The sequence below is a fragment of the Solanum dulcamara genome, chromosome 12 (genome assembly GCF_947179165.1).
Source record: "Solanum dulcamara chromosome 12, daSolDulc1.2, whole genome shotgun sequence".
Classification (NCBI taxonomy): Eukaryota; Viridiplantae; Streptophyta; class Magnoliopsida; order Solanales; family Solanaceae; genus Solanum; species Solanum dulcamara.
Genome location: NC_077248.1, coordinates 40,051,439 through 40,074,621, shown reverse-complemented (window position 1 = coordinate 40,074,621; position 23,183 = coordinate 40,051,439). Strand labels below are relative to the sequence as shown.

The window sequence follows — 23,183 nt, the reverse complement described above, 5'->3', positions numbered from 1 at the left end:
AGACTGGGCACGAGCCTTAGTAACTCTTGGGGTCTGACTAGTTTCCCCCGCTACTGACTTGCCTTTCTGGGCAGTGGTCGCTCTCCTTAGAGACATTGCTGTAAACATAATAAACTGTTATGGAGGAATTATCTTATTATTACAGCTCTACCGCATCACAGAAGATAAGAACGAAAGACAATATCCTAAATGTCCTGTAGCATCCTGTTTCTAGATGTGGTGCACAACACATCGATAACCAAGACTCTACTAGACACAGTCTATAGACACTCCAAAGATGAACTGCTCTGATACCACTTTTTTTCATGACCCACCCCCATCGGCTGCGACTGGATGTCTGAGCTGCTGCCCAGATTGTGTTTTGGAAATCCTACACGGACAACTGTGAGTATTTTGGTCATATATTTTCATACAAAATTGTTGTAGGGGTAATTCAAAATTTTTTGCAACCTTGATACACATGTCTATAACTTTCATTGAGGCCACAAATCTTGTTTCCTTCAATTACCCCTTCGAAACTAAGCAACAATACAAGACAATAGGCTGTCCAGAATTCACGTTTCGATAGGTTTGGCGAGTTTGGGCCAATTTTGGGAAAGGTAAGGTTTTTCCTTTCAATTTGAAGTTTATGATGTTGTTATATATTGTATTACCCCCCTTGTATGCTGCTGGAAGTTTAAGAATGTCATAGAAATGTTCGACGTTCGAAATAAACTAAATTGGAATCGCTATAGTTAAATTGTCGTCAAAGGATAGTGTTGTTCATGTGAGGTGCTGCTGCAGGGGTGTGATGTGTTGTTGCAGGGACTAAATATGTTCTAATGTGGGTTAGGGTGCTTCTGGTTGAATCCACATGACCCGTCGTTGCGTATAATGAAAGGCGTTACAAAATAAAGGCTAGACGCCCTATTGTGCTACCGTATTTTTGAATAAGTCATTTGGAGTTTATGTTGTATATTGTTGGTGTAAATTGTTGTAGGTTGTTGTTGTTGGTTGGCTGTAGGTCTTAGGGAACTAATTGGAAATTTGTATAGGGCATATTATAGGGGAGGTGGTGCCCAATTTTCGTCGACGCCTTAGCGAATAACAGAACTAGTCGGGAAAACGACTAAGGAAATAGATTCCATTAATACTAAGATGTAACCTAGGGTGCTGGAAAGTAAAAGGGGTTGATATTCATACTACTTTCATGTTGAATAGGTTCAAAGGACGGCGAGGCAAGCAGGATAAGGAATAATTCAGACAAGGTATGTAAAGCTTTCTCTTGGAGTGTCTACAGACTGTGTCTAGTAGAGTCTTGTTTATTGGTGTGTTGTGTACCACATCTATAAACAGGAGGCTACAGGACATTTAGGATGTTACCTTTCTTTCAAATCTAAGATCGTGCGATAGAGTTGAATTATAGGGAATGAAATTCCTTATACTAACCTTTGACTTCTGCAGAAGGACAACATAGATTGAAGGAATGGACTGACGATATTGGAAGTTATAAAGCACGCAGGTAAGGTATTGAGATACGATAGACGTGTAAAGTTTAAAGTTGAAAGGAGACGTAGACAAGGTAGTGTAATAGGTGCAGTTCGAGTGGACATACGAGGTAAGTCCATTTTCATACTGTTGATATTGAGCGCCCTATGTGGCTGCGGTATGATACGATATGAATATATATATTGTCCCTGTGAGGCATTGTTGGCATTTTCTGCGTGCAAGTATTGAGATAGTAAGAAATACAGAGGAAACTCTGTCCAAATCTCCCTAAAAATAAAAGAAGAATGAGATACAGGGTTGTAGTATGCCTTGTCCATAATAAGAATGAGATGTGACTAAACTACAAGTATGGCGAACCTCGAGAAATGAGTTAATTACTAAATCGATGGCAATAAAAACTAGGAGATCGATACTGGTATGGTAAAACGATGTTGGAAAAGACTTATGATCCAAAGAAGATGATTTAGAGAAGACTGATAGATCTGGATAGAACGATATACTAAGGCACCGACCGAATTTATGCACAGGAGTAAACTATGATGAGTTGTAGTTAAAGGAAGTAATAGTATGATTAAGACAGGAGTACAAGGAAAAAAGAATTGTGACGGATATAAAGTATTAATAAGACAGCTGGTGAGACATTAAGGATGAGATTAACTAAGAAGGGTAAGTAAGCCACAGTAAGTATCATGAAAAAGGTTAAGAAGTGTTATACTATGGGGTAGAATGCGAACAGGATATGATGTGAATATAATGAGGATAGTTATGAAAATAAGTAAAGCCTTGTGAGAAAGTGGCTAAAGATAGGATGTGGTCCGTGTAATAAGAATATAAGGGTAACTTGGGCGGTGCAGCTTGGCCTACTGGATCAGCTGTTGGGTCATTGTCTTCTTTGGTAGATATGTGCCCCACGGGGCAGGGTGCGATCATACCAAGACTAACGTACCGGATCCCATCAGAACTCCAAAGTTAAGCGTGCTTGGGCAAAAGTAATATTGGGATGGGTGACCCCCTGGAAAGCCCTATGTCGCTGTGATATGAGATGATATGCATGTATATATACATTGGCCGTGCATGGCATTGTTGATATAAAGAAGTATTGTGGATACGTAACTCCACCGTGAGAGATGATAAGACCCTTTGAGATAGGGGATGAATACAACAAGAGAATTATGATGAGAACTTAAACATACTGTAAGGAATAGCCAGGCTATACTCGACTGAAGGTAAGATGTTAGTAACAAAGTTACTGACTACTAGTATTGTGGTGTACAAGAAGCAAAACAAGGAAAGGACGAGAGATCTCTCCTATACTGGAATATGAGGAAACTCAAGGGTAAGTAGAGGAAGGAAGTAAGAAACGATACAGGTTTACGTACAGACTAGTATGGTGATGCTAAAGCATCTTTCGGGCTACTTTAAGATCCTACACATGTTCATGTAAAGGGTGCAATATGATGTGTGGTAAAGGAACTGGAAAGAAGTAATGGAAAAGAAATATCACCTGTTCCCTATGCCTACAGGTAATCTACCTTCTTAAATAGACCATATGAGTTGATACAAGGCCTATGAAAGGCAGCCAATACAGAAGAATCCTGAAGCACTCGTAAGACCTTATGAGGTTAGTTAACATTCGGGGATGAATGTTCTAAAGGGGGGAAGGATGTTACACCCCGTACTTTGGTACCTTAGAATGCTTCTTAAGCTTCTCAAGTTTCTGGGAAGGCTCTTAAGTTTCTTAAAAGTCTTTATGTGAGTCGTATAGTTAATAATGATATCAAATAACTCCAAGAAAGGAGAACGAAATGCTTCATAATAAGGAAGATTAGAAATAGGGTTATAAAAATTCGAAAGGAGTTGGAGGCTGAGAAATGAGTCGTAGGACTCGATTGACTCGCGTAAGCTACCAACTTGGAGGTTTTACGTACTTAAGCTACTCGAGTGCGTGTTGAGACTAAGTAACAAGGAATACATAGGCTCTTAAAGTGCGACGAAATTACGAACCCACGGAAGAGAAATAAAGAAACGACGCACCTACTTGAAGCAAGTAGGTGACTCACCTACTTGACACATGGCAGCACGTGATAGGTACACATGGCAGCACATGAAAGGGACACGTGGCAGTAGGTGACACACCATGGGGTGGACCCCACCTGCCATGTGGCAACCATGGATTGGTTGCATAATTGAGGTGGCTGCCTAAGGGTGTGACACATGTCACCCTTAGGGGATGACATGTGTCACTCTCCAAAAAGATATATATATATATATGTATGGATGACTATTAAGTCATTTTTAACCAAAAACTTGAACAAAAATAGAGAGAAAAACGTGGAGAGAAAAGCAAAGGCAACCATGGTTTGGAGAAACACTAAGTTGGTAATACGAGTATAACTCCTTGTGTAAGGCTTCTTTTTGAGTGATTCAAGATGTTTTGGAAATCTATTTCATAGGGATACAACTTTAATTTAGCCTCTAAAACCCAATTTGTCTTTTCTCTGCTCGAAAAAAGGTGATGAAGTATTGGGGAGGTGCTGCCCAGATGTGGTTTTGGAAATCCTACACGGACAACTGTGAGTATTTTGGTCATATATTTTCGTTCAAAATTGTTGTAAGGGTAATTCAAAATTGTTTGCAACCTTGATACACATGTATATAACTTTCATTGAGGCCACAAATCCTATTTCCTTCAATTACCCCTTCGAAACTAAGCAACAATACAAGACAGTAGGCTGTCCAAAATTCACGTTTTGATAGGTTTGGCGAGTTTTGGCCAATTTTGGTAAAGGTAAGGTTTTTCCTTTCAATTTGAAGTTTATGATGTTGTTATATGTTGATGTACCCCCTTGTATGTTTCTAGAAGTTTAAGAATGTCGTAGAAATGCTCGACGTTCGAAATAAACTAAATTGGAATCACTATAGTTAAATTGTCATCGAAGGATAGTGTTGTTCATGTGAGGTGCTGCTGCAGGGGTGTGATGTGTTGTTTCAGGGACTAAATATGTTCTAATGTGGGTTAGGGTTCTTCTGGTTGAATCCACATGACCCCTCATTGCGTATAATGAAAGGCGTTACAAAATAAAGGCTAGACGCCCTATTGTGCTATCGTATTTTTGAATAGGTCATTTGGAGTTTATGTTGTATATTGTTGGTGTGAATTGCTGCAGGTTGTTATTGTTGGTAGGCTGTAGGTCTTAGGGACCTAATTGGAAATTTGGATAGGGCACATTATAGAGGAGGTGCTGCCCAATTTTCGTCGACGCCTTAGCGAATAACAGAACTAGTCGGGGAAACGACTAAGGAAATAGATTCCATTAATACTAAGATGTAACCTAGGGTGATGGAAAGTAAAAGGGGTTGATATTCATACTACTTTCTTGTTGAATAGGTTCAAAGGACGGCGAGGCAAGCAGGATAAGGAATAATTCAGACAAGGTATGTGAAGCTTTCTTTTGGCATATTTTTGGAATAAGTATGTAGAGCCTACTCTTTCTTTTCTTTTGACATGTCTTCAAGTTAAGTAATGAATGGTGTGAGCTTGAGGGTAAATATACTCATAGATGCCAAGTGTAATTCACGGCCTTTATTTACTTCTTGATGAAAGCACACCTACAGTAATTGAACTAAGGCTTCTCAAGCTTTCTTACGTTAGGAAGTGATGGGTAGGTAAATCTATCCTTCCTTTCTCTTGAGACGTATTTGGCATGGGAATAAGGTTATGATGCCATGGTTGTTCACCGAGCCCCATGATGGGCCGAGTACGAAATGTGACTATGATGACCACATAAAGGAAAGTACAGACTGTGTAGAGTTCATTCTCTTTCTTCTTTAGGCATACCTTAGCTATAAGTTAAACATGATACGATCTCTGAGGTAATGATCTAGCTTGCATATGGTTACTTACTACTCTGCTTGTGCATATGGTTTACATATTTTTACCGAGTCCCATAGAGGGCCAGGTATGACCGAAGTCCCAAAAAGGGGCCGGGTACAATATAAGATGATATAAATATTCACCGAGTCCCAAAAAGGGCTAGGTATGACCGAGCCCCCCAAAGGCTGGGTATGCTATGTAAATGAAATGATAAGATGACATGATTGCAGACCGAGCCTCATTAAAGGGACGCTTATAGTATATTTATGCATATGATAACATAAAGATAAATTTGTAACACCGAGTCCCATAACGGGCCAGGTGTGGAATATCATACTGAGTTACATGACCTCATTTTAGAAGGTGCATGTAATGTGATTTATTAATTGTTGTACTTGTTCTCTGCATCCCCGTATCAACTATACTTTCCTTGTGGTATTTTATGCTTTACATACTCAGTACACATATCGTACTGACCCCCTCTTCTTGGGGGGCTGCGTTTATGCCCACAGGTACAGACGCGCGCTTTGAGGATCCGCCAGCCTAGGGTTCCACCTAGCAAGTTCGGGAAAAGCTCCATTGTGTCGGAGCCTAGCTTTTGGGTACTAAACCTCTGCTGTATGTTTTCGTTCATTCAGGGTTACGGTGGGGGCCCTGTCCTGCCATATGTTGTCGTTCCTATTCTTAGAGGTTTATAGACATATGTGTGTGGGTTGTTTAGGAGTTTATTTCGGTTATGCCTATGCGATATATTGTAAAAGTTGTTATGTTGTGGCAGCCTTATCGGCTGGCTTTCCCTTTTATGACATGATGCAAATGAAAAAGGCCACACGTGTATGAATATTTTATCACCCACTGGGTTCATGTGTTTGGTTCCTATATCTAGGAGGCTATATGAACATGAAAAAGTTTTAACCCATTGAGGTTTTTGTGAGCAGTATCACATTATACATAGTCCAATTTGACTGTAGTCGACACTTACGTAAACGGGGGTTCAGGTCGGACCCCAATCACGGCCCACAGGGTTGGGTCATGATAGAAGTGGTATCCCCACACTATTGAACCTTGAAACATGTCCCTAATCTTCTTGAAAGTAGCATGAGACCGCAACTATCCACACACATTAAACAACTCGAAGGAAAGAAGAATGTGATACCCCGTGTGAGGGAAGGTTGGAAATAGAATGGAATGAGTTGGAGGCCAAGAAATGAGTCGTAGGACTTGAATTACCTACGTAAGCTACTAGCTTAGAAGTCTTACATACCTAAGCTACTTGAGTACATACCAAGCTTACGTAGCATGGATTACACGGGTTCTTAAAATAAGATGAGATTACGAACCCACAAAGAAGAGGAGAAGATGACACGTGGCATCCTAGGAAGGCGACACATGGTAAAACCTTAAGCAAGCAGGTGACCCACCTGCTTGGGGTCAAGTAGGTGACCCACCTACTTGGGGGTGGGCCCCACCAAGGACATGTGGCAGCCCCTAACTAGTTGCATGGTTATGTTGGCCCAATAAGGTGTGGACATGTGTCCCCCTATGGGGATGACATATGTCACCTCCTAAAAAGCACATAAAGGTATGTTAATGACTCTTAAGTCATTCATTTTCAGCAAAAAGGAAACCAAAGAGAAGAGAGAACAAACGTGAAGCAAGAAAAGGATTAGCTACGACTTTGGCCAAATTTAAGGTGAGTTCTTCAATTTTTCTCGGTCAATTAATTATCTACAATGTTTTTCAACCATGTGGGGGTGTATACATTTGTCTTAGGATGCCTAAAGGAACCATGGTTGCAGTTTACACTTGGAAAGAAATAAAAGAAAGCTGAAGGAGAAAATGTTAAGAACTAATTAACAAACCCGTTTTTGGAAAGGACTGTTGTTAGTAATATTGGTATAACTTCTTGTGTACATATTCGTTTTGAATGATTTAATATGTTTTGGAAATTTATTTAATAGTTCTATAACTTTAATTTAGCCTTTCAAATCCATTTTTGCTTTTAGCTTCTCTATAAAGGGTGATGAAGTGTAGAGGAGGTACTACCCAGATTTTGGTTTTGGAAATCTTACACGGGTTGCTGTTGGTATTTTGGGCATATCTTTTTGTAAAAAATTGATGTATGGATGATTTGAAATTGTATGTGACCCTAAGACACATGTATATAACTTTTATGAAGGACGTAAATCCTGTTTCCCTCCATTACCCCTTCGAAACGAAGCGACAAGGTAAAACAGTAAGCTGTCCAGAATTCACATTTTGATTGTTTTGAGTGAGTTATTGCTGTAGGGGTGTAATGTAATGTTGCAGGGCCTAAATGCATTCTAAAAGGGATGTGGATGCTTATTTTTTCATCCACACGACCCCCCCCATTGCGTATAATTAAAGGCGTTATAAAATAAAAGCTAGACGCCCTATTGTGATATCGTATTTTTTAATAAGTCGTTTGGAGTTTATGTTGTATATTGTTGGTGTGAATTGCTGCAGGTGGTTGTTTTTGGTTGGCTATAGGTCTTAGGGACCTAATTGGAAATTTGGATAGGGCACATTATAGGGGAGGTGCTGCCCAATTTTCGTTAACGCCTTAACAAACTAAAGAACTAGTCGAGGAAACGACTTAGGAAATAGATTCCATTAATACTAAGGTGTAACCTAAGATGCGGGAAAGCTAAGAGTAGTTGATATTCGTATTACTTTCATGTTGAATAGGTTCAAAGGATGGCGAGGAAAACAAGATAAGGAATAATTCAGATAAGGTATGTGAAGCTTCTCTCGGTATATTTTTGGTATAGGTATGTAAAGCCTATCTTTTCTCTTTTGGCATGTCTTAGATGTAAGCAGGATATGATATGAACTTAGGGGGTAATTCCATTCCCAGGTTCTGAATATGACTTCAGGACCCTCACTTACTTTTGAATAATTTAACTTTAAAGTAGTAAGCTGCTATCTTCGAGTCTGCTATATGACTGTATAACAAATGATTCGACTAAGCTCTTGTTTGAACAAAAGAAAGGCTCTGAGATAACCAATGCTTGGACTGCTGTAAGATATTTCACATTGGTTTATGTCTAAAATTTCTAAAAAACTACTTTTTACATAGTCCTTAGGGACAGTTAGAGAGTATACGTTAGATACATTCTACCCTGATCCCCAGGTCAGGGTTCACTTGATGACTTCATTGAGTCTCAGATAATGATTTAAACTGTATTTTATTTCTCACTACTCTACTCGTGTATACTATAACACTTTTTCTCTGAGTCCCGATCCGGTTATCACATTTATGCAATTCACTACATTATCCACCGAGCCCTTCACTAGAGGGCTGGGTACGTATGTATATATATGATGATGATGTGTTTTAATAAGGTGGCGATGGCACGGGGCCTGATACTGATACTACATATATGATTTACCGGACCCCTGATGGGGCCGGCTATATTGAAAATCTGAGCATGCATGTCTTTATAAGTTACAGAATACAGGTACATGTTTCTGACTTGATAAATTATTCTCTTGTTCCTCTGTTTCGAATATACCTCCAATTATATTATGTTATACTTTACATACTCAGTACATATGTCGTACTGACCCTCTTTTCGGGGGGCTACATTCATGCCCGCAGTTACAGATACAGGTTTTGGGAGTTCGTCAGCTTAGGATTCCATGCAGCTCAGCTGGGAGAGGCTCCATTGTATCAGGGCCTAGTTTTTGATACTGTCCACTGATGTATAAAATTGTTTTGTCCATTCGGGGGTACGGCGGGGGCCCTGTCCCGCCATATGTTGTCATCAATATTTTTAGAGGCCTGCAGACATGTATATATGGGTTGTGTATGTCAGTTTGATTCAGATGGGTCTACATGATATATGATATATGTTATTATGTTATGGCAGCCTTGTTGGTTTGCGTGCCTTGTCATATTGTGATACAAACGAAAAGGGCTATAGGTCTATGAAAATGTTATCGCCTAGTGGGGCTTTGTTACATGATATTGTTTATTTACAGTTCAATGTGACCACAGCTGATAGATATGTCTACGGGGGGTCCTGGTTGGACCCCAGTCGCGGCCTACGGGGTTGGGTCATGACAGAAGTGGTATTAAAGCATTTCGTCCTTGGATTGTCTGCAGACTCGTGTCTAGTAAAGTTTTGGTTATCGATGTGTTACGTGCCACATCTATAAACAGGAAGCTATAGGACATTTAGGGTGTTACCTTCCTTCTACATCTAAGATCGTGCTTTAGATCCGAGTTATAGGAAAATTCCTTATACTAACCTTGGATCTTCACAGAAGGACGAAATCAACCGAAGGAAGTAATTGACGATATGGAAAGTTATGAAGCATGCAGGTAAGTAAAGTAAAGCCACGGAAGATATCTGTCGGGTAAGGTATTGAAATATAAAGTTGAAAACTGAAAGGAAAGCAGACAGAAAAGTGCAATAGATGCAGTTTGGAGTTGGACATATGAGGTAAGTCCAATATTTTTATATTATTGTTGACGTTGTAAGCCTTGTGTGGCTGCGATATGAGATGACATTGAAAGCCCTGTGCGGCTGTGATATGATATGTATATATATGTGTTGGCCCTGTGAGACATTGTTGGTATTTTCTGCGTGCAGGTTTTGGGATAAGTAAGAAATGTAGAGGAAACTCTACCGAAATTTTCCCAGAACGGGGAAAAGGAAATGAAACATAGATTTTTGAGATGTCTGAGAAGTTGATACCAAGTACCCCTACTGTGTTCAACTAAAGGTGTAAGAGGTATCCTTCAGGTTGCCGATAAGGGGCACCCTTTTCACTTGAAGAATTTTATTTCGGAGGTACAAAAGCTTATTTAACTAGAAAGTTCTGACTATGGTATCTCCAGCCATATTTGTACTGTAGGAATATAAATAGAGGGCTCAGGATGAAGGATAAGATATCCCGCGAATGAGTTTCACTCTTTTTGACAAAAATACCAAGCCCTCAACTCCTAATTGTAAATTAGATGAGTTGTTCATAGCTCGAGGATAAACTCAAAAGGAGACCAGGTAGGTCAAGTACTAAAAGAAGTATTGTGATGTTTAAGAGGTTTTGATTTCTTCCAACAATGGTTGGAAAATGATTTATGATAACAGTTTATAGTTCTCCACTGACTAATTGGGGAAAGAGCTTCGAACAGAATCACCTCAAAGAGATGTCAGGAACTGAACATGAATATAAACCAAAAGGGGGATATGCAAGTATGAATTGAACAGTGTGAAACGAGGACGCGGGGATAAAGTGGGACCACTAGTAAGGCGCACTTAGTATGCGTTGACTAATTTAAAAGATTGCGTTGAGAACGCAGTGAGAGCATGGAGCTTAGGATACAAAAAAATGACGTGTGTACATAACGTCGCCCCCCCAAAAAAAATAATGGAACTCTTAAGAGACAAAGACAGCAAACTTAAGGAATAAATGGCACAACTTCCATCCATCCCAAGAAACAAAGAATACAGGTTGGGACAAAGCCACTACTTCAAGAAAACCTGGAATAGTTATCGTCAGAATACAAGTACTGCCTAATTGAAATTGGAACGACTACAAGTACAAATAGAGGAAAGTACGAGTACCCTCCAAATGGGGGAAGTTAATAAGAAAATGGCAAAATTAAGGTGAAGGAAATCGATATGGTAATATATTTGAGATGGACGTCTAAACTTCAATAAGATATCTGGCCGAACCAAGTTAGAAAGGTCTGGAAGCCACCAGTAATTGGATGGAAGCCAGAATGCTATATAAGGCAGCGTTAAGAAGTTTGGGATGAGACCCTGAATGACATAACACTAGAAGGCGGTTATGTATAAAAACAAAAGAGTGTAACCATGAAAGGATATCGAATAACTCAAGAAATACTACAATGGATAATGACAACATGCTAGACCAAAAGCCAAAACATTGGTCATAGAGTTAGTCGTAAATGAAGTTACGATAGATAAATAACCAAAGGAAAAGGAATAGAAGGCCTCTTGTGGTAGAAAATAAGGAGAACACAAAGTGAATAGAGGATAGTGGAGCTAAAGGTCTACGCCGACACTGGATGCAAGATAACAGACGAAAGGACAGGGCAAAACATAAACACTCGCAAGACAACGCTGAGGTAAATTTGGAGCTAAGTTGAGTGCCCGCACCTCGTGGAAAGGGTTACAATGAAATGCGACACGAAGACTTCCCAGGGAGGTCACCCATCCCAATATTACTCTCGCCCCAGCACACTTAACTTTAAAATTCTGATGGAACTTAATGCGTTAGTGCTGGTGTGATCGCGCGACATGGAGGAGTCTGAACTAGCGACGGAGAAACGATATAAGATTATGTACCCAGAGTATTATAAGATACGTTAAGGCAATTGTAACAAGGGCTTAAGCAAAACAAGAAGGATTAGCTAATTGCAAACTGACGACGCACTCAAATACCACAGCTCTTCATCATAGAACCAGTTAATGAGAGGAAAACTGCAGAATGACTATATGGGCCAGTGGGTGAGGGAATTTAGACACCACTTGGTAGCCAACTCTGAGGGCGAAAAAGAAAAAAAAAGCAAAACCCAAAAAGGTAAGGGTACCAGCTGATGTAATTTATGAATGACAGAAAGCAATACCCAAGGTCAAAAATTCCACAATATGACCAGGACTACAAGACTCACTTCGCACTCTAGCGCCAGATGAATCTGGAGGGAATGTTACTTGTGGATTAATGATATTAGTCCCTACTCCTTCGATCAAAGGTTACCTACTCCGCCAAGAAGGTGTAAAATTGTAGAGTAAAGAGTGATAGGACCTTACGGAGTCCCCACAGGTATTGTCCTAGGCAAGGAAGCCCAAGTTGCAATTAACCATCGAGGGATACAAAGATAGGTTAAGCCAAACTATCGAGATAGAATTGGTACTACGGATGACATAATACATGGCCACGATTGGGCCAAAGATCTCCCCCGACATCGAATGTAGGATAAGGGTGAAAAAGGAGAGGTAAAACATGAGAACTAGCGAGGTAATGCTAGGATACTTCTTGTACCCTCTCATACTCTTGTAAAGGTAAAGAATGACACAAGATAATATGTCTAGAGGATTACAAGCGGGGGTAAAGGAAATTGTGAAAGGGTCTAAGTAAAACCGACAGAACTAACTGATTACTACAGGATGACAAGCTTATATGCCAAAATTCCTTCGAAATTATACCAGATCATGTTAGACAAAGCATAGAACGACTACGAGAGCCATTATATAAGGGGACTGCAACATTATTCGGTAGACAACCCTAAGGATTAGGGGGAAAAAAGAGGGGAAGAAGGACCCAAAAGATAGAATGTTAATTACAATTCTGAAAAGAGTCGAGAAGGACTATATGAGGCTAACGAATCAGCTCATTTGCTTCCAAACAAAACCACCTATGCAGCTGGCACTAGGTGAAGTTATAGGACAAGAAGGTAATAAGGTTCCATGAGGTTTCCCCAGCTAATATCTCAGATAGAGGGACTTCAATTATGATTAACGTCTAGAGATCAGTCCAAGAAGAGGTCGGGAGCACCGACAAGCCTTCGTACCACATTTTCCGTGGGCTGCTAAATAGGCTGAGCATACTATCAACTGCTAGAAAATATATTGCGCTTATGAGGATGGCTTTAAGTGTAGCTAGGGATATCGTCCACCACTTATTGAGTTTACCTATGAGAAGGGCTACCGTTTCGGTATTCAGATGACCCCACTACAAGATGTTGTAAGGCAGAGTATATGAGTCCCCCTGTTGGGGAAAAAACTAAGCCGGTAGGCCGAACGGGATTAAGTAAACTATTGACTAACAACCCAGAGTTGGTAAAAGTGATATACAGATAATCAATATCGATATATAGAGTGCAAATTGATAATTGGATGTTCATAACGGAGTCACTCAAAAAAGGGAACTTAACCCAAAATATATTAGACTGTATCAAGTTACTCATAAGATGGGCAATGTGGTGGGTAAGTTGAGATTACCACCCCACTTGGAAACTATACGCCCAGTCCATCAGATAAGAATGCTTCGCAAAGGTGCTGACGAGCCACCCAGGGTATATTCCATAGATAAGGTCCAGGAGATGGAATCTTGTGAGGCAAAACCTATCGCCATCCTAGATCGGCAAATTGGAAGATTGTAGACTAAAGACATGCCTTCCAGTAAGATACGATAGAAAAACCAAAACCAGAAAGAGGATGAGCGGGGAACTGAAGAGAACATGAAATACAAGTATCCGCACCTGTAATCGATATTTACAGGTAACCTCAACTCCTAAAACCTATATATTAATCACTTAGGAGGGAGTATGTATTATAAAAACAGCAAAGAACCTCCCAATACTCTGTATAATGTTCTAAGGAAGATTTTGTTTAACATTCGGGGACGAATGTTCTAAAGGGAGGAAGGATGTTACACCCCACACTATTGAACCTTGAAACGTGTCCCTAATCTTTTTGAAAGTAGCCATGAGACCCCTATTATCCACACATATTAAACAACTCGAAGGAAAGAAGAATGTGATACCCCGTGAGAGGGAAGGTTGGAAATAGAATCGTAGGAATCTGGAATGAGTTGGAGGCCAAGAAATGAGTCGTAGGAATCGAATTACCTACATAAGCTACTAGCTTAGAAGTCTTACATACCTAAGCTACTTGAGGACATACCAAGCTTACGTAGCATGGATTACACGGGTTCTTAAAATAAGATGAGATTACGAACCCACAAAGAAGAGGAGAAGATGACACGAGGCGGCCTAGGAAGGCGACACGTGGCAGCACCTCAAGCAAGCAGGTGACCCACCTGCTTGGGGTCACGTAGGTGACCCACCTACTTGGGGGTGGGCCCCACCAAGGACATGTGGTAGCCCCTAACTAGTTGCATGGTTATGTTGGACAAATAAGGTGTGGACACATGTCCCCCTATGGGGATGACACATGTCACCTCCCAAAATAGCACATAAAGGTATGTTAATGACTCTTAAGTCATTCATTTTCAGCAAAAAGGAAACCAAAGAGAAGAGAGAACAAACGTGAAGCAAGAAAAGGATTAGCTACGACTTTGGACAAATTTAAGGTGAGTTCTTCAATTTTCCTCCGTGAATTAATTATCTACAATGTTTTTCAACCATGTAGGAGTGTATACATGTGTCTTAGTATGCCTAAGGAACCATGGTTGCAGTTTACACTTGGAAAGAAATAAGAGAAAGCTGAAGGAGAAAATGTTATGAACTAATTAACAAACCCATTTTTGGAAGGGACTATTGTTAATAATATTGGTATAACTTCTTGTGTACAGATTCATTTCGAATGATTTAATATGTTTTGGAAATTTATTTCATAGCTATATAACTTTCATTCATAATTTCAAATCCAGTTTTGCTTTTAGCTTCTCTATAAAGGGTGATGAAGTGTAGAGGAGGTACTGCCCAGATTTTGGTTTTGGAAATCTTACACAGGTTACTGTTGGTGTTTTGGGCATATCTTTTTGTACAAAATTGATGTAGGGAGGATAAGAAATTGTATGCGACCCTAAGACACATTTCTATAACTTTCATGAAGGACGTAAATCCTGTTTTCCTCCATTACCCCTTCGAAACGAAGCGACAAGGTAAATTAGTAAGTTGTCTAGAATTCACGTTTTGATAGTTTTGAGTGAGTTATTGCTGCAGGGGTGTAATGTATTGTTGCAGAGCCTAAATGAATTCTAAAAGGGATGTGGATGCTTCTAGTTAAAGCCACACGACCCCCCCGTTGCATATAATTAAAGGCGTTACAAAATAAAGGCTAGACGCCCTATTGTGATATCGTATTTTTTAATAAGTCATTTGGAGTTTATGTTGTATATTGTTGGTGTGAATTGCTGCAGGTGGTTGTTGTTGGTTGGCTTTAGGTCTTAGGGAACTAATTGGAAATTTGGATAGGGCACATTATAGGGGAGGTGCTGCCCAATTTTCGTTAACGCCTTAACAAACTAAAGAACTAGTCGAGGAAACGACTAAGGAAATAGATTCCATTAATACTAAGGTGTAACCTAAGATGCGGGAAAGCTAAGTGTAGTTGATATTCGTATTACTTTAATGTTGAATAGGTTCAAAGGATGGTGAGGCAAACAGGATAAGGAATAATTCAGATAAGGTATGTGAAGCTTCTCTCGGTAAGTTTTTGGTATAGGTATGTAAAGCCTATCTTTTCTCTTTAGGAATGTCTTAGATATAAGCAGGATATGATATGAGCTTTGGGGGTAATTCCATTCCCAGGTTCTGAATATGACTTCAGGACCCTCACTTACTTTTGAATGATTAAACTTTAAAGTAGTAAGCTGCTATCTTCGAAGCTTCTATATGACTGTATAACAAATGATTCGACTAAGCTCTTGTTTGAACAAAAGAAAGGCTCTGAGATAACCAATGCTTGGACTGCTGTAAGATATTTCACATTGGTATATGTCTAAGATTTCTAAGAAAAACTACTTTTTACATAGTCCGTAGGGACAGTTAGAGAGTATACGTTAGATACATTCTACCCTGATCCCCAGGTTAGGGTTCACTTGATGACTTTATTGAGTCTCAGATAATGATTTAAACTTTGTTTTATTTCTCACTACTCTACTCGTGTATACTATAACACTTTTTCTCTGAGTCCTGATCTGGTTATCAGATTTGTGCAATTCACTACATTGTCCACCGAGCCGTTCACTAGAGGGCTGGGTACGTATGTATATATATGATGATGATGTGTTTTAATAAGGTGCTGATGGCACGGGGCCTGATACTGATTCTACATATATGATTCACCGAACCCCTGATGGGGCCGGCTATATTGAAAATCTGAGCATGCATGTCTTTATAAGTTACAGAATACAGGTACATGTTTCTGACTTAATAAATTGTTCTCTTGTTCTTCTGTTTCAGATATACCTCTAATTATATTATGTTATACTTTACATACTCAGTACATATGTTGTACTGACCCCCTTTCTTGGGGGGCTGCATTCATGCCCGCAGGTACAAATACATGTTTTGGGAGTTCGTCAGCTTAGGATTCCATGTATTGGGGCTTAGTTTTTGATACTGTCCACTGATGTATAAAATTATTTTGTCCATTCGAGGGTACGGTGGGGGCCCTATCCTGCCATATATTCTCATCAATATTTTTAGAGGTCTGAGATATGTATATGTGGGTTGTGTTTGTCAGTTTGATTCAGCTGGGTCTACATGATATATGATATATGTTATTATGTTATGGCAGCCTTGTCGGCTTGTGTACCCTGTCATGTTGTGATACAAATGAAAAGGACTACAGGTTTATGAAAATATTATCGCCCATTGGGGATTTGTTACATGATATTGTTTATTTACAGTTCAATCTGACCACAACTGATAGATATATATACGGGGGGTCCAAGTCGGACCCAAGTCACAGCCTATAGGGTTCTATCACAACCCAACCCCATGGGCCGCAATTGGGGACCGACCTGGACCCCCGTTTACGTAACTATCGACTACAGTCAAATTGGACTATGTATAACATGATACTGCTCACAAAAACCTCAATGGGTTAAAACTTTTTCATGTTCATAAATCATCCTAGATATAGGAACCAAACATATGAACCCAGTTGGTGATAAAATATTCATACACGTGTGGCCTCTTTCATTTTCATCATGTAATAAAGGGGAAAGCCAGCCGACAAGGCTGCCATAACATAATAGGTTTTACAACATATCGCATAGGCATAACCAAAATAAACTCCTAAACAACCCACACACATAAGTCTACAGACCTCTAAGAATAAGAATGACAACATATGGCGGAACAGGTCCCCCGCCGTACCCCTGCATAAATGAAAACATACAGCAGAGGTTTAGTACCAAAAACTAGGCTCTAACACAATGAAGCTTTTCCCGAACTTGCTAGGTGGAACTCTAGGCTGGCGGATCCTCAAAGCGCGCGTCTATACCTGCGGGCATAAACGCAGCCCCCCAAGAAGAGGGGGTCAGTACGATATGTGTACTGAGTATGTAAAGCATAAAATACCACAAGGAAAGTATAGTTGACACAGGGATGCAGAGAATAAGTACAGCAATCACTAAATCACATTACCTGCACCTTCTAAAATAAGGGTATGTATCTCAGTATGATATTCCACACCTGGCCTGTTATGGGACTCGGTGTTACAAATTTATTCTTATGTCATCATATGCATAAATATACCATAACCGGCCCTTTAATGAGACTCGGTATACAATCATGTCATCTTATCATTGCATTTACATAGCATACCCGGTCCTTGGTGGGGCTCAGTCATACCCGGCACTTTTTTAGGACTCGGTGAATATTTATATCATCTTATATCGTACCCGGCCCCTTTTGGGACTTTGATCATACCCGGCCCTCTATGGGACTCGGTAAAAATATGTAAATCATATGCATAAGCAGAGTAGTAAGTAACCATATGCAAGCTAGATCATTATCTCAAAGATCGTCTTATGTTTAACTTATAGCTAAGATGTGCCAAAAGAAGAAAGAGAATGAACTCTACACCATCTATACTTTCCTTTATGTGGTCATCATAGTCATATTTCATACTCGGCCCATTATGGGTCTCGGTGAACAACCATGGCATCATAACCTTATTTCCATGCCTAATACATCTCAAGAGAAAGGAAGGATAGCTTTACCTGCCCATCACTTCCTAACGTAAGGAAGCTTGAGAAGCCTTAGTTTAATTATTGTAAGAGTGCTTTCATCAAGAAGTAAATAAGGGTCGTGAATTACACTTGGCATCTATGAGTAGATTTACCCTCAAGCTCACACCATTCATTACTTAACTTGAAGACATGCCAAAAGAAGAGAAAAAGTAGGCTCTACATACCTCTTATCGATTGCTTCTAATCCGGCTTGTTTCGTCGTTCTCTGCACCTATTTAACACTGAGGTAATATTAATATTAGTAACCTTTAACTTTCTAGCTTCTAAATTCACAACCAAGACCCCATAGGAAACAACTCCTTATTCACTTTTTTTGACTAATCTCGATTAGTCTATTAACTAGTTAAGAAGTTAACGGAATTCGAGCAGCATCTCTCCTATAACGTGCCCTATCCGAATTACCAATTATGTTCTTAACACCTACAGCCAACCAACAACATAACCAGCAGCTCATATATATATAAAACATGGCAACATTCCACAACATAGGCTCCAAACAACTTACTTAACATTACGATATCAAAATAGGGTCTTTAGCCTTTATTTCATAAAACCTTTAATCGTGCGGAATGGAGGGTCGTGTGGCTGTAACCAGCATCTCCCACACATATTTTAGAATTCCTTTAGGACCTGCAACACACCATCACACACCTTCAACAGCCCCCATACGCACAACGCCTCATTTCGACTATAATTTAACTATAGCGATTCCAATTTAGTTTATTTCGGTTGTCAAGCATATTTATCATATTTTCACATTTCCAGCCACTTACACAACGTATAATACCCTCTATAACAACACCATAAACTCCAATTTTAAAGGAAAGTCCTTACCCTACGTTAAACTCGTCAAACTCGCCAAAACTATCAAAACGCGAAATCTGGACAGCCCACTGTCTTATATTGTTGCTTAATTTCGAAGGGGTAATTGAGGGAAACAGGGTTTTTGGCCTCAATGAAAGTTATAGACATGTGTATCAAGGTCGCATACAATTTTGAATCACCCCTACAGCAATTTTGTACGAAAAGATATGCCCAAAATACCCACAGCTGTCCGTGTAGGATTTCCAAAACATCTTGAAACACTCAAAAAGAAGCCTTACACAAGGAGTTATACTCGTATTACCAACTTAGTGTTTCTCCAAACCATGGCTGCTTTTGCTTTCTTCTCCACATTTTTCTCTCTATTTTTGCTCAAGTTTTTGGCTAAAAATGACTTAATAGTCATCCATACATAGATATATATCTTTTTGGAGAGTGACATGTGTCAGCCCCTAAGGGTGACACGTGTCACACCCTTAGGCAGCCACCTCAATTATGCAACCAATCCATGGTTGCCACGTGGCAGGTGGGGTCCATCCTATGGTGTGTCACTTGCTGCCACATGTCACTTTTATGTGCTGCCATGTGTACCTATCACGTGCTGCCATGTGTCAAGTAGGTGAGTCACCTACTTGCTTCAAGTAGGTGAGTCATTTCCTTATTTCTCTTCTGTGGGTTTGTAATTTCGTCGCACTTTATGAGCCTATGTATTCCTTGCTACTTAGTCTCAGCACGCACTCGAGTAGATCAAGTATGTAAGACCTCCAAGTTGGTAGCTTACGCGAGTCAATCGAGTCCTACGACTCATTTCTCAACCTCCAACTCCTTTCAAATTTTTATAACTCTACTTCCAATCTTCCTTATTATGAAGCATTTTGTTCTCCTTTCCTTGGAGTTATTTGATAGCATTATTAACTATCCGACTCACATAACAACTTTTAAGAAACTTAAGAGCCTTCCCAGAAACTTGAGAAGCTTAAGAAGCATTCTAAGGTACCAAAGTACGAGGCGTAACATCCTTCCCCCCTTTAGAACATTCGTCCCCGAATGTTAACTAGCCTCATAAGGTCTTACGAGTGCTTCAGGACTCTTCTGTACTGGCTGCCATTCATAGGCCTTGTATCAACTTATATGGTCTATTTAAGAAGGTAGATTACCTGTAGGCATAAGGAACAGGTGATGTTTCTTTTCCATTACTTCTTTCCAGTTCCTTTACCACACATCATATTGCACCCTTTACACGAACATGTGTAGGAGCTTAAAGTAGCCCGAAATATGTTTTAGCATCCCCATACTAGTCTATACGTAAACCTGTATCGTTTCTTACTTCCTTCCTCTACTTACCCTTGAGTTTCCTCATATTCCAGTATAGGAGAGATCTCTCATCCTTTCCTTGTTTTGCTGCTTGTACACCACAATACTAGTAGTCAGTAACTTTGTTACCAATATCTTACCTTCAGTCGAGTATAGCCTGGCTATTCCTTATAGTATGTTTAAGTTCTCATCGTAATTCTCTTGTTGCATTCATCCCCTTTGTATGCACCTATTCTTTGATGTCATACTATTCAAGTCCTTACTATTAATTCTCCGCACCGTCTCCAGTATTATGGCTTCTATCCATTTATTGCTGGCCTTTAGATCTTATTAACTCGTGCTAGTATAGGATCTCACTTGAAGCCACTTCCTCCCTTTAGGGTGTACCTATATCACTATCTGTTTTGTTCTACCTTACGTCCTGATTTCTAATTTTCTAATACGTATGATTCTTTTCCAACACATTCGGTATACTGCACCATATCTATGCCTTTCTTTATATCTTCCATACCTTTGGTTGCCTAGGTACGACAACTTAACACAATCATGAGGTGCTAATCCAGTCTAATTATGGGTACTTGAGTCACATAGCAATTTATTCGAAGCCACTTTCCATTTATTTTGATCAATAACTACCTAGGGCACATAGCCACAGAAAAAGATGAACCAGCAACTAACCTAGTGGGCTGAACTATACCTCTTTGGCTTCTCCCGAATGGACACTCCTTCATAACATGGCCTTGACGGCCACAAGTAAAACAGGCACCTGTCCCAAAATGACATTTCCCAAAATGAGCCCTATCACAATAAGGACACTGAGGCAAGGGTGGCCTCGACTGACACGAGCCCCTGTCCACCTGTGAGTCTGAGACCTTAGAGCTTTGATCGGCCTCTGAATACCTTATACTATTGAACCCCCTACCCGTAAATTGTGGGGGTATACTCCAGGCTGGCTGGGATGGATACCTACTATACTGCTAAGGCTGTTCGCCTCGAAACTCCCCTGAATAACGACCCAACCTAGCCCTCTTATGCTGGACCCTATCATAATTTATATCGGGCTATCGTCCTTCGTGTCGATCCTCCACCCCTTGTGCATATGCCTTCACCCGAGCAATATCCATGCCTGGCTGAGAATCCATGACCATATAGCTATCAACCAAATAGAAATCTAACCCCATTACGTAACGATGCACCCTATCTGCCATTTCAGCTACCACACTGGGCGCATGCCTTGCCAATGAGTCAAACTCGAGGCTGTAGTCTCTAATGCTCCGGCCATTCTGCCTTAATTGTAAAAATCTATCCACTCTACCTCGTTTCACTTCCAGAGGAAAAAAGTAGCCAAGGAAGGCTTCCATAAACTCATCCCACTCTGCTAGAGGAGTACCCTCGCCCCTTGCTAGTTCCTAGGACTCATACCAACTAGTGGCTACGTCGCGCAGACGATATGAAGCCAATTCGACCGACTCAGTCTCCGAGACCCTGATTATTCGCAAGGTACATTGCAACTGGCGAATGAACTCCTGTGGGTCATCCGTAAGTCTCGGCCCATGGAACTCTGGAGGGTTACAGTCCAGGAAGTCACGAACCCTTAAACTATCTTGTCTATTTATATCATCTGCTCCTAACCCCTATCTTCGAGTGTGCCCTGCCACTATCCCAGTCAGCAACCGCACAGCATCTCTTATAGCCCTATCTTTAGGCCCTGGATGTGGAGCTGTGGGCTCAGGTACTGGAGTCTCAAAATCTGCAGCTTCCGCCGCTCTAAGTTCCTCTGACAGGGGCGGCGTACTAGAACTTGCCGATTACGGCACAATCCCTAGCATAGACTGGGCACGAGCCCTAGTAACTCTTGGGGTCTGACTAGTTTCCCCCGCTACTGACTTGCCTTTTGGGGCAGTGGTCGCTCTTCTTGGAGACATTGCTGTAAACATAATAAACCGTTAGGGAGGAATTATCTTAGTATTACAGCTCTACCATATGACAGAAGATAAGAACGAAATACAACATCCTAAATGTCCTGTAGCCTCCTGTTTATAGATGCGGTGCACAACACATCGATAAACCAGACTCTACTAGACACGGTCTGTAGACACTCCGAGGATAAACTACTCTGATACCACTTTCTGTCACAACCCAACCCCGTGGGCCGCGACTGGGTGTTTGAGCTGGACACCCACGTATACTCCTGGTAACCATAAGTAAACCTATCGCCTGTTTGAGTCACAACGTCTCAATAGGTAACATAACTTATAAGACGGCAAGGCTATCGTAGCTTGTGGGGTCGTCCTATTATAAATACACATGCAAGCCGACAAGGCTACTTCGACAAAGGTCACCCCAAAATATAAGTCATACAGGCAAAATCGAACACACATATATATTCATAACCCACATACGTATCTACAGACCTCTAAGAGTATTAGTGACAACATATGGCAGGACAAGGCCCCCGCCGTACCCCTGAAATAAATGAAAACACACAGCAAAGGTTTAGTACCCAAAAGCTAGGCTCCGACACAATAGAGCTTTTCCCGAACTTGCTAGGTGGAACCCTAGGCTGGCGGATCCTCAAAGCGTGCGTCTGTACCTGCGGGCATGAACGTAACCCCCCAAGAAGAGGGGGTCAGTACGATATGTGTACTGAGTATGTAAAGCATAAAATACCACAAGGAAAGTATAGTTGACACAGGGATGCAGAGAACAAGTACAACAATTAATAAATCACATTACCTGCACCTTCTAAAATGAGGTCATGTAATTCAGTATCATATTCCACACCTGGCCTGTTATGGGACTCGGTGTTACAAATTTATCTTTATGTCATCATATGCATAAATATACCATAACCAGCCCTTTAATGAGACTCGGTCTGCAATCATGTCGTCTTATCATTGCATTTACATAGCATACCCGGCCCTTGGTGGGGCTCGGTCATACTCGGCCATTTTTGGGA

At 40.5% G+C, this 23,183-nt stretch overlaps 2 pseudogenes; one reads left to right on the top strand and one right to left on the bottom strand.

Moving 5' to 3' along the window:
• The first annotated feature begins 2,406 nt into the window (after positions 1-2,406).
• On the top strand, positions 2,407-2,527 carry LOC129877926 (5S ribosomal RNA; annotated as a pseudogene).
• Positions 2,528-11,534: 9,007 nt separating this feature from the next.
• On the bottom strand, positions 11,535-11,654 carry LOC129878025 (5S ribosomal RNA; annotated as a pseudogene).
• Positions 11,655-23,183: the final 11,529 nt, after the last annotated feature.